Below are 13,208 nucleotides of genomic sequence, written 5' to 3'. Positions count from 1 at the left end.
TATCATCTACCTTAGCAACCAAACATGTCATTTTAGTTGGATTTAGCTGAAATGCATTACTTGTAGATTTGGTTCCTATTTTAATTACCTTTCCATCTTTGTCTCTGATCATGCATGTCTTCTCTTTGAACTATAACCGATAACCTTTATCCACTAGTTGTCCAACACTCAGAAGATTATGTTTCAAACCATCAAAAAAACATACATCTCCAATGTTGGTCTTACCATCGAGAGTTATAGACCCAATAGCTTTAACATGGCGAGATGCATTGTTTCCAACTCTGACAATGCCTCCATCATGACTCTTGAAGTCAACAAACTTGTTTATGTCACCAATCATATGATATGAACAACCACTATTAATTATCTAGTCAGTTTTCTTTTCAACTTGTGATACCAAAGCCATCTTCTCTAGACTTTCTTATTTAATAGCTACAAATCCTATTTCATCATTACCAACATTTACTACTTATTCATCAGAATCATCTTCTTCATTTGCATATAAAAACTCTCTATCTCTTCTAGGTTTGAACTTTCCTTTATACTTTTTCTCTCTTTTAGGACACTTAGATGCATAATGACCAAATTCATTACAAGTCCAACATTTAAATTTTTTCTTACCATCTTTTTCTCTTCTTACTAGAAGGGCTACTCCTTCTATATTTCTATCTTCATTAGATCTTCTACTGGTAGCAAAGTCTCCTCTAGCACTTGTGCTCCTTGATAGGTGTTAGTGAATAGATTGTCCTCTAAGAAAATATGTACGAATATAACCTTGAATGCCCAAGTGAGAGGATGAATCAGCACCAACAATTCGATAGGTTATCATTGGATTGATAACCTTCCTCTGAATTTTATCGGGTATAGCTCCCCGTATAAGATATACAACGAATTAATTATGAATGCTTTTAACCTGAAAGCACAAAAGGTATGCAAATATCTATCTGTAAACACAGAAAAGATATTAAGAGGTTAATCTAACAATATCATTATTGCTTACCCTTTCTCCATTGTTGGCACATATACTCTCATCTATTGAAGCTGAATCAACATGAGGGTGGAGTAATTCTGGCTATACTTCTTGGTCATTCATGACAAGGAGATTGCGATACATGAGTGAGACTGAGATAATGGGAGGTTCATCATCATCTACCTCCAAATTCTTCTTCAACCGAGCCACTCTCTCTTCGAGTTCTTACAAGTCTTTCAACTTGTGAAATCTTTGACAAAGGCCTTTCCAAAGCAGCCAAGATCTTGCATCATCTTCAAAGCTTACATTTTTCTAGATACCCTTGAAAATACTTTCTCTAAATCTATCCACAAAGTCACATAACACTTTATCATCAATTTGACAAAGTTCTAGGAGAGAAGGGTCTAGCCTTGATCTTCTCATGACTCCTATGTCAAGCATGATCTTCGTATAGAGTCGCCGATCTCTCGCACATGAAGATAATTACAAAACTAAGGAAGCAAATGTTAGGCACTTAAATCTTCACTTTAGATTTCCCAGCAGAGTCGCCAAAAATCTGTTAGTGAATAGATTGTCCTCTAAAAAAATATGTGCGAATATAACCCGTAATGTCGAAGTGAGAGGATGAATCAACACCAACAATTGGATAGGTTATCATTGGATTGATAACCTTCCTCTGAATTTTATTAGGTATAGCTCCCCGTGTAAGATACACAATAAATTAATTATGAATTCTTTTAACCTAAAAGCACAAAAGGTATGCAAATATCTATCTATAAACACAAAAGATATTAAGAAGTTAATCTAACAATAAAGCAGGAAAGAAAAATGGCACTAAGTCCATTTTTTTCAGACCTCTCTACATTATAGCAAAATACGAGAAGAAAGTCATATTCTTTTTCTAATAATTGAGGCTCAAAGACCAAAATTATCATGCATGTAATTACGTAAGATAGAATTATACTCATAAGAGATTGGATCAATTCATAGATTGATCTCAATCAAAAAATAGGTATCCAAACTCAAAGATTTGGCATACAAATGTTCTTTTTCTTTGAATATCAAAAAGACAACAAAGATCTAATTGTCTCTGTTCTCACAAATTAAAAACTAAAGAAACAAAATGCCTTTCCCCATTGCAAATACAAAATAGAACTTGAGATAATTTCCTCTATTCTGCAGCCCAAAGTCTCCAGCCCAGAAAAGAAAAAGTGGAACTCCCTGTATTGCTACTGCTGGCTTATTTATCTTTTCACTTCCCATGGCTTTTCAATTTCCCTAATTGAATCTTGAAAACTTTATGGATTCCCCCTGTCCTTTTAATATTTTCACTCTTCGGCAACACAATGTATTCAGGTACCCTAAAGTCAGTCTATTATTTTCCCGCACCATGCTTTAAACATATATGTTGCATGGAAAATCTGAATTAAAGTTTCATATAAATATTTCTTTGATCTGCATCATTCCATTCTTTAAACTTGATGAAGCTCACACCTTCATTTTCCAACCAATCACCACTTGGCTTCATCTCATACCTGTGGGTGTCTTTGGATATTATAATAAACAATTATTATAGCTCCCTTTAATATCAATGTGTCACAATGGATGGATGTATTTGCTCTGTGGTCTTCATGCATGCAACCCCTTTATTGCCTTTGAAATGGCCTTTTGATTCATGGGTGTGCAAAATCCACACTCGAATATCACCTTCGCACAGGAAATGTGAGAACCCCAAATTGGACTAAAGAGCTTAATCCTCTTAGCCATTAATGATATGTTGCTTTCAATATTTGTTATGAAATTCAACTACAGTTTTAGCACTATCACCATGGCATTCTTATGTGCGCGCATGAGATTGAGAACTAGAGGGATCGAACTTTGAGAAGATGACACAATACCATCTGTGAAATTACCATCATGACCTACGAGTTCATTCACATATTCATACCTTTAACTGCTTCCACAAAAACTGATTGCATTAATATAAATTTACATTCAAAATATGCTGCCGTGGAGTTGAAAGGAATTCCAAGCTTTTTCTTTCCATGTTTTTATCATATTCTAATATTTCTTGGAATTTTCCAAGTGCTCTCTTGTGGAAAGATGGCGCGCTACCCTTCATGCTAGTTGTGATAAAATCCATCTGCTTTTTTTATGAAGTACAGTCATACACGCCTCTCCATATTGAAATAACTGACGCACTTCTGTGGCCATCTTGATATGATTATTGCATTCCATGAAGGTTTATTCTTTATGTTTTGATAACATGAATGAGCAACCAATGCACAATTCCTTTATACAGTTGAGCTATATGAGTGTAAGGGCGAAGAATAGATTATGACCACTTTTGAATGAATGCTCAGGTTTGAAGGCTTGGCATCACAGACATTTGTGATGGAAGTCAACATCTTCTATGGGCTAAACCACGGGTACAATGTAGAGGGGTGTTGGGTTTGTATGAAATGCGAAACATTTTTTGCAATTCGATCACCATTCCTTTTAACTTTTGTCAGGTAATATATAGACTACTGTGGCTTTATGTACTCTACATCCAATAGTTTTTAGTTTGAATTGGTATTGCAACTCATAAACACCTAACTGCTACCCTCATTGCTTTGATATCACTCTCGTGCAGGCTTTTCTCTTAGGCCTTCCATTACATTAAACCATTAGTATGAACCGCCTACACTTCCTAACTTGTGATCAATTTCCTGCTTCTGTAGCTTGGAGTTCTCTCATTGTCGCCCTCATATGTTATGACATAATGATTACTCCCTTTAAAGGATGCCAAATGGCATTACATTGAGTGATTTGGCACTTATACTCGAGCATCTTTATTAAGTTTATTGATCAACTATTGGAATTTTCATTATATTCCTTACCTCCCTATCGAAAAGGAAGAAAGTTCAATTTTTTTTTATGATAATTTGACATATTTGACGGGAAATCATGATTACGTGCGTGCAAAGATTTGAGTAACTTGACCATTTTTTAATGAATTATTGATATGAACCCGTATGCAACTTCTTCTTCTATGATGCTCGAGACGTGGGTTTTAAAGCATGATTATCATGATAGATCCCATTCCAACTTTATCTCCATTGTAACTAGTTACCCATTAGTACTATGCACACAGACAACTTCATTTATGCTTCGTGTGTATTGTGAAGAGCATGATTTTAAACATAATAGTCTCCTTGTGACAACAGTTAGTGCTTGATTAAAGGCATCTTACGTTCACTTTAATGAATATCCATATCTTGAATTTGCTTTCTTATAAGTGCCTAGGGATTTAGAAAACCATACTCACAATCTTTGAAGATCAGTATCTTTCCAAATACCTTGAATGGCTAAATTTCTGTATTTATGGATACTCTTTACTTCAGACTACTACTGAAACATCAACTCATACTCTGATCTTGTGAATTGGATGATTTCTAAAACTTACAATTTAAAATCTAACCCTGAACCCCAAACCTCATGCTTATGGAAATAATGATACTTAAATAGGCATATTGAGAATTTAAATCTTAATCTAAAATCTAGCACCTTGAATCTGCAATACAAGATTTGAACTTTAAACTTTTGACCTTTAGATCACTGGACTTCGATTTTGAACCTGCATTTTCTAGACCTTGTATTTGAGATTGAACTACTGCATTAATGTTCAAAGTATTTGAACTTTCAGACTTGTGAACCCATAGACTGTATTTTTGAAACTGGCCATGAATTCACTGACATTTTGAACTTGCAACATAAGGCTCAAACTTTGAATCTTTAGTTTTTGAATCACTAGACTTGATCTCCACAATCTTGATCTACACTTCTGCACTTTTGAATTGAATCACTGAACTTGAAAGTATTGAGCTTGAAACTTGATTCTGAATTTGCATGTCAAATTTATAGTCAAACCACCTTGAACTACTAAACCTCTTCAAACTATTTTGAACTATTGAACCACTTCAAACCTATTTTGAACTATCAAACCACTTTGAACCAAGTTCGAAGTAGTTCAACAAGGTTCAAAACCTGAACTAAAAGTTTAAAATCTGGGTCCATATGTGTACTAACAATAGGTTAAGTCAAATATTTAGGGCACTGAAAGCTGTTTCTATTCTGATCAATTCTCCAGACTTTCTAAGCTCATTCTCAATTTCTTCAAGTCTCCTAAGTAATGTTTCCTTTGTGAAATCTTTGGTAGAAGAGATCAACAACTATATCATTTGAATTTCTTTTTTAAATGGTGGTGTTAAGCTCTTCAATATCTTCCAGATCACCTCATCATCTTTGTTGGTTCCTCCTTGAGATCTGATACCTGTAGTAATTTTTGATATCCTTTCTAGGCATGTTCTTATAGATTCATGTTCCATCATCTTAGTATCTTGAAATGCACAAATCTAACTCTGTAACCTCAATTTCTTAGAATGTTCATCACCTTAAAAACTATTTTTCAAAGCTTTCCAAATCTCATGAGAAACATAAAGTGATTTTACCTAATTGTACTCAATTTCAGGAAGTGCTTCTCTACCTCCCAAAAAAGTTCCCTTTCTTCCTTGGTACAAGATTCCAAATCTTTTTTAGCAACGATTGTCTTTTCTGATTTTGTCAAAATCCAATATCCTAGATCCATACACAACAGATCTGTCTTCATCTTTTTCTCCCAACAAGCATACTTTTTTTCATCGAACTTCAGACTATACTTTTTGAATATGTTTTTCATGGATCTTCCAAAGTTGTTAAACTTTATCTTCAAGGACTTGATGCTCTGATACCAATAGTCCACTAGTATAATTGAGAGGGGGCAGTGGGTGGGGTAAATCAATTATCCAATAATTATCAACCTTAAATAATCTTAACCATTCAATCAAAGTAAATAACAACTATACAAAGATGCACATACATAATTACACCAGATATGTTAACTAGGGAAACCCTTCATTAGAGGGAAAACCCTGGTGGGAATGATGCCCATAGGATGATGTACTAATATAAATATTCCTTATTAGAGGATGGACCCTATTAGGAGTCTATTACAACATTTAGTACATATGAATCCTTGTTAGGAGACTTTGAATCCTAGTTAGGAGATTCCAACCCTATTAGGAGTTGTGCCAACTCTGTTAGGAGTTGTGGAAGACAGAAGGACCCACCATCCAAACAACTTTTGGGGCAAGATCACCGAACTCATTGTCCAACTAATCTTTCAACCATTCCTTGTAAAATTATTGTTTGTACTATACATTAACTTCTTTCCTCTATCCAGTCAACCAGACCAATCATTGTCAGACTTTGTAGACCAGGTCATGAATGTTGGATCCAAGTATCAAACTTCAGATCTCACAATGAAACATTAACAATGAAGTTTCCTTCACATTCACTCTACTTTGCTTATCTCTACATTCCACTCTTCATGCTTCTTGCAATCATTCGTACATCTCATTCATCTCATATATGATAAAGGAAAATGTCCTTCCTTTATACCAAATCCATAAAACAATTCCTTGAGTTGGCTATTATACCTTCTCAATTAATTATTATAGGACCTCATTAAGAACACATTACATTTAGTGATAACATTAATCTTTCACCTTGTAACTTGAATAACTTTCTATATATGCAACATTATGATGAGCAATCTTAGCTATGTCATCTTCAAAATATCTTCTTCACATCTTTATCTTTGGCTTCTCAGAATAACAAATCTGCTAAGAGATATAACAAGTTTACTAGAACATGCTTCTATAAACTCCATGATAGAACAGTCTTCACCAAAACTTGCATAACTTCTTCTAGACTTAATATCTTATGCTTTTGAGGTTAGCTTCATATACTAGACACTGAGTATAATATTGCTTTAATCTCTCTTAGTGAAAATGCTCAACTAGCTATTACTGACTTGATCTTTACCATTGTTCTTTTGTCAGATACCATAGAAAACTACTATGTTGACATCAATGAAAAACACAATCATGAATGTAACATCTCATCATGATAATGATCTAATCATGTTTCTACAATGCTCTCCAATAGAAGTATCATCAACAATCATGCTTCCAACATGTTTGTGGTTGGATCATTATCTCCATCAGCACAGTGGGAGTGGACCTGCGGGTTTCATGTGGTTGGGAGGCATAACTACCTTCACCATTGCTAGGGACTATCTTTTGTCCTAGTGTGACTGTTTTTGGATGTTTTCACTTGCTACTTCAGATTCTGGAGCATGCTTTCTTGTGATTTATTCTTTCATTGGAATGCTTGGATATGATGTTTAGATGATGTTAGTTTATTGACACATTCCCTTATTATGATGTTTAACATATGATTAAATTATGTTATCTCCTTAGTTGGAGAATTTATTGCTTTTGGTTTAGCATGTTAGATTTCCTATTCTTATGATGTTATTATGGTTTAGTAGTGACATCCTTATAAGATAGCTTTGACTATCTAGTTGGTAGTTTGGGATGTTATGCATGGGGGATGGTTAGGACCTTTGAGGTCTCATGATGTTATTATAGTTGGGAGGAACTGCACAAGTTTTAGTTACATTGGTTCTTTATTGTTTATGTTTTCCTTCATATGATGTTTGGTTTATGAACCATGTATGTACATTGAAATGTTTCTTTTTGCCTGTTCCTTTATATGCTATTATGGATTAGATATATAGTCGTATTCTACTTCCTATTGCATGGTGTTTTGTATTTCATGCATTTGAGTGTCCAAGCCTCAATTATAGTGGATCTGAGACTCCTTGGTGTGGAGGTTCTAACTCTTTTACCCTTCTAATTATTCATTGGATTGTTTCTTTTCAATCCTAGGTGACAATGGCTTAGCATTGGGCGATACTGGAAGAGTATCACATACCTTAAGGAGATAGCTCGTACGACACTAGAAAATATTGCACCATAGTAGTGTGAAATATCGTATGATACTAGTGAAGTACACATGGCCATATTGAGAACTTTTTCCTGGCCATACTGAGAAGTATCACTTGGCTATAGTGAAAAGTATCACCTAGCTATAGTACGAAATGTCGCCTGACTGTGTTAAAGTGTCACCTGGTTTTCTTGTAAAAACTTGCTTGGAAAAACAGCAAGTGTCTCTGGACATTTCGTTAGGGAGTTGATTGTGTTTTGAGTACCCTTTAGGGTTGTACTCTTGCATAGTTCAATAGATGTTTCTATGGGGTTTAAAATATATTATTTAAGTATAATTATATATTTTAATATATGTGACAATTCATTTGAGATAGGTTCCAGACCTCTCTGAGATATGATGTAGATTCTAGGAAATTTTAGGGCTTGAGGATTTTAGGCTTAGCCAAATTTTAGGAGTCAACATCTATCTTTCAACAGGGTGTCTAGTGGATGTCACTTTGAGCTCTCATCTTCTACATGACCGTTATTGGTCTCTGCTTGATTCTTGATCATGATATGTTTGGTGGTTATGGACTTGTATGTCTAAGAATCTAGGAGTTTTTACTTTGGGATTCAATGAGAATATCCCCATGGTATGTTCCCATAATTTGTGTGGTCTTGGTTTGTGAGTTGTGGTTTTGAGCTTGGAGATATTTTGAAGTAGTTGTAAGACTTTTACTATTGTAGGTGAACATGTGAGTCTTATGATGTTCCCTCTTCTCATCACCTTGTCCTAGTGTTTCACTATTGCACCTTGTTACCTTATGTTGTTGTTAAGTAACTTATCTATACAAAAATTATTTAGTGTATGTTTTATCCTTATGTTCCAAGGATCTCTGGGCGGGGCATTACACCACAATAGTAAGTACCATCCCCATGTCCCCTATCTTAGAGGAGAGGTTGGAACCCCCTCCCCTATGAGTACTACCCTCTCCCTTGCCCTTTGAACCTCTATCTATGAAAGCCAGTCTATGGACCCTAAAATTTGATCTATCGAGGGCTACAACTAGATTAGGCATGGGAGTAGAATTGATTAACCCAAAAGGAAAATCTTTCCTTGCATCCTATCAACTACAATTCATATGCACAAATAATGTGGTTGAGTATGAAGCTTTAGTGCTAGGGTTTCTTTTTTCCCTACAGAAGAGAGTTATTCGCCTCTAGGTAGTGGGAGATTTTGAGGTCTTTGTCAAGTAGGTTTGGAGCCAATATACATGCCATGATAAACAACTAATGACTTACCACAACTAGGTCTAGGATTTATTGGAGGATTTTGATCCCTTTGGTATTGAAGTCATCCTACACAAACAAAATTATTTCCTTGACACCCTTGTTATATCTTCCAACACTCTCAAGTTCGTAGCTGGTTCCCACCTTTGACAATTTTTTATAGAAATGGTAGTAACTCCATCTATCCCCAATAATGTTAAACATTTTTTAGGTCTTTGAAGATGATTGACACATGTTGGCTTTCCTAGCTAGCAGTGACATATTTGAAGACCAGATTATAGAGGAAGAAACCCACAATGACACAAGACATGAAAATGATCCAGGTGAGATCCTTGATAACCCCACCAAGACCACCCAAAAGGGGATGATAACACTTGAATGCATCTTTGATTCAGATCCTTAGGTCAAAGTTATGTCTCCTCCATCTTTTGAATGAGGAAAGTATGAGAAAGTTAATCTTTGGACAAACACCAAGGAGAAAAAAGTATTTATTGACTCCTCCTCCACTGAGGAGAAGGGGAAGATTCTCATGGTTCTTTGGGAATACATAGATGTCATCATATGGAGCTATGAAGATCTAAAGACATATGACACATCCATAATGAAACACACAATACCTCTCAAACCAAGTGCAAAACCATCTAGGCAACACCAATGACCTATAAACCCCCTAACTGAGTGCTTGATTTACCAAGAGGTTTAGAAGCTACTATCCAAAAGAATAATCTTGCCTATTCGACACACCACCTGGGTAGGTAATTTGGTTCCAATATAGAAGAAAAGTGAAGAGATTAGATTGTGAGTAGATTTTTTGAACTTGAACAAAGCTTAAATGAAAGACAACCATCCCTTATCTTCATTGGATGAGGTTCTTCATATCATAAACAAGACACAGATGATGGCCTTCTTGGATAACTACTTTGGTTACAATTAGATCATGGTTAATCATGAGGACCAATTGAAGACGATGTTCACCACTAAGTGGGGAACATTCACCTATATGCACATGTCCTTTGGGCTGATCAATGCCAGGGCCACATTCCAGAAGGTGATGGATACAATGTTTGAGGGATTGGTCAACAAATGCATAATCATCTACATAGATGATTTGACAATCTTTCCTTAGGACATGAATGATCACCTTGCCCACCTTGTGAAGATTTGAGAGAGATGTCAATGATTCACTATCTACTTAAACCCCAAGAAATTTATATTTGGGGTCAGTAAAGGAAAGTTACTAGGACATATTGTCTTTGAGAAGGGTATCCCTATTGAACCTAAGAGAGTGGATGCTGTATTAAGTTTACAAATACTTGAAGGCAAGAAAGAAAAGAAATCTTTCTTTGGCAAGATAAACTTTGTCTGATGCTTCATCACAAGATTTGCTGAAGTAGTAAGACCCTTAAACAACATGATGAAGAAGGACAATAAAATTGAGTGGAGTGTGGCGGCAAAGCAGACCTTTAAACAAATAAAACAAGCAATCACTGAGGCTCCTATCTTGGGAAGTTTGGATTACGACCTCCCATTTTACATTTATTCCTTTACATCCATGGACTTTGTCGATGTAGTTTTAACCCAAAATGTTGAAGGCAAAGAGAAACCCATTGATTTCATGAGCTCTCCCTTCAAGAATGCAAACATGCAATATTCTACCCTTGAAAAACAAGCATTTTCCCTTTTTAGGGAAGTAAATTTTTTTTGACACTATATACTCTGAAACAAAGTGCATGCAATCATTCTAGACCAAGTAGTCAAATTTCTTCTAATGCAAAGTGAACTCAGTAAAAGATGTGGGAAGTGAATGTCTATCCTCCAAGGTTATGACATATAATGCAACCCATGAAGTTGGTTCATGGGCAAGGTTTATCATATGTTATGGCCTCAACTAATCCCCAATTTGGAATGCTTGACCTACAACACCAAAAATTTAACTCAAGACCCATGGTATGCTAACTTGATATATTTTCCATTCTAAAGGACTCCCATCTCATAAATGCCATACACTTCAGTTTAAGAGCACACATTCCATAATCAAGGGCGAGACCTTTTTTTTGTATAAATTTTGAGGGCATATATCTTAGATGTGTTGAACAAAAGTAGGAAAATAAAATAGTAGAAGAAATTTCATGGAAAATTCAGAACCGGTAATAGTTCAGTTGATGCCATGTAGCCCTCTATATCCTCTTTGCAAGGTATTATTGGTTGTGCTTATTCTAGGATGTCCATAACCACATGAGAAATTGTCACACTTGCCAAACCATTGCTTCTTGAGAGCAAAACTTTGCAATACCTCTTCAATCTATTTTTGAGGCCTAATTGTTCACCCAATGGGCATTTGATTTCATCAAGGAGATTAGCCACAACTCATCTGCTAGACAATGATATGTATTGACCACTACAGACTATTGCACATGGTGGTTTGAAGCTATCCCTTGCAAAAATAATAGGGCATATGTAGTGATTCAATTTGTAGAGAACATCACTACAGGATTTGGAATGCTCTTCATCCTTGTATGTGATAATGGCATGATGTTTACCTCTAGTTAGCTTTTAGAGTGGGCCTATGAAAATAATGTCACCTTGAATTATTGAAGCAATTACTATATGTAGGGTAATAGATTAGTAAAATCAACCAACAAGAACCTCCCAAAGGTTACAAAATATTCACTAATGAGAAATCCCTGAGATTGATATAATAAGCTCCGATTCATTCTTTGGGCAGATCACAATTGAAATAAGGCCACCTTGGGAACTTCTCTATTCTACCTAGTGTATGGTTAGAACCTGATATTCCCTATGGATATGCATATTTTAGTCCTGTAATTCATGAGGGAGTTCGACAAGCAGGATAAATTGTGGAAGTCCACCTCCTTAATCTTATTCACCTCAAAGAATAGAGAGATGCAACCCTAGAACATTTGACCAAAAACCAAGCAGTTGTCAAAAGATGGTTTGACAAAAGATCCCAATTTATAGCCTTTTAGATATTGGACCTAGTCCTCCTAGGGATAGGATCCGTGAGAAGGAGGGAAAATATACAAAGTTTCCAACGGCTTTGGCTTGGGCCTTTTTAGATCACGAAGACCTATAGGGCTAATATTTATCATCTAAACACATTAATTGGAGAACCAATTTCATTGCTTGTTAAGAGATAGTTTCTCAAACATTATTTTGAATAAGGAGATGGTATAAGGTGTTCATCTTCCCCTTTTGTTGTAAGATATGTACAACTTCCTATAAATACATTTTCTAGTGTATCTTTGGGTGCACCCTATAAATTATATTTTGTCTCTTTTTCCTTTTGGTTTTTGTTTTCTTTCTAGTTGTGTTTCATTGGCCCTTGTAAATAGGTTGGGTCATGTCTTGGTTTCTTGGTTTCTGTTATTTGATCTTTTGATGTAGGGAGCTCCCCTTAATACCACAAACTCATAATAGAAACATAGAAATAATAGAAAATGCGAGATCAAAATATGGACTTCTTATTTGCATCGCAAATGCAGAATTATAGAATTCATAAGCACAATATGCTAACCCACACGGTCACCTTCATTACAATCATCTGCAAAGTAGGTTGCAAACTATCACCTAGAGCTGTCCTAGACAATGTTCAGGCCTTTTTTAAATAGGTAGTTGTATGTAGCCCAGGAAGGTTCTAGATGCTCAAACTTAATATCTAGGGTTGATAGATGCTAACAATACACAGAGTCAGGAAAATACATCTTTGATAAATTATTTTAGAAATTTTGGTAGCCCAACTTTCGAAGGCCATAAATCATGAACCGTTGCTCCGATTGACTATTATAACTGTGCTAGCACCCATTTGTCAAGTTTTCAGATCTCATCTAGGCACTCTAAGGCCTCCAATGATGAGCTTGAAGATTTTTTAGCAAAATTTTCCACTAAAAATCTACAATAGCTTCTTCGATACTTATGCTTAAGCAATGAGATTTTTATGGTAGGCTTCCAAATTTGAAATGCACCTTCCTATGGAAAATGAGAACAATTTGAGCTCATATGACTAGCTTACTAAAAATAACAATTTCCCATAAATAACAACCACCCTGTCTACTAGTCCTTGTTAAAATAGAAAG

The sequence above is a fragment of the Cupressus sempervirens genome, chromosome 9 (assembly GCF_028749045.1).
Source record: "Cupressus sempervirens isolate cs-2001-9-10 chromosome 9, ASM2874904v1, whole genome shotgun sequence".
NCBI classification, from domain to species: domain Eukaryota; kingdom Viridiplantae; phylum Streptophyta; class Pinopsida; order Cupressales; family Cupressaceae; genus Cupressus; species Cupressus sempervirens.
The sequence above is the reverse complement of the archived record's forward strand: the minus strand, read 5'-3'. Positions refer to the sequence as shown.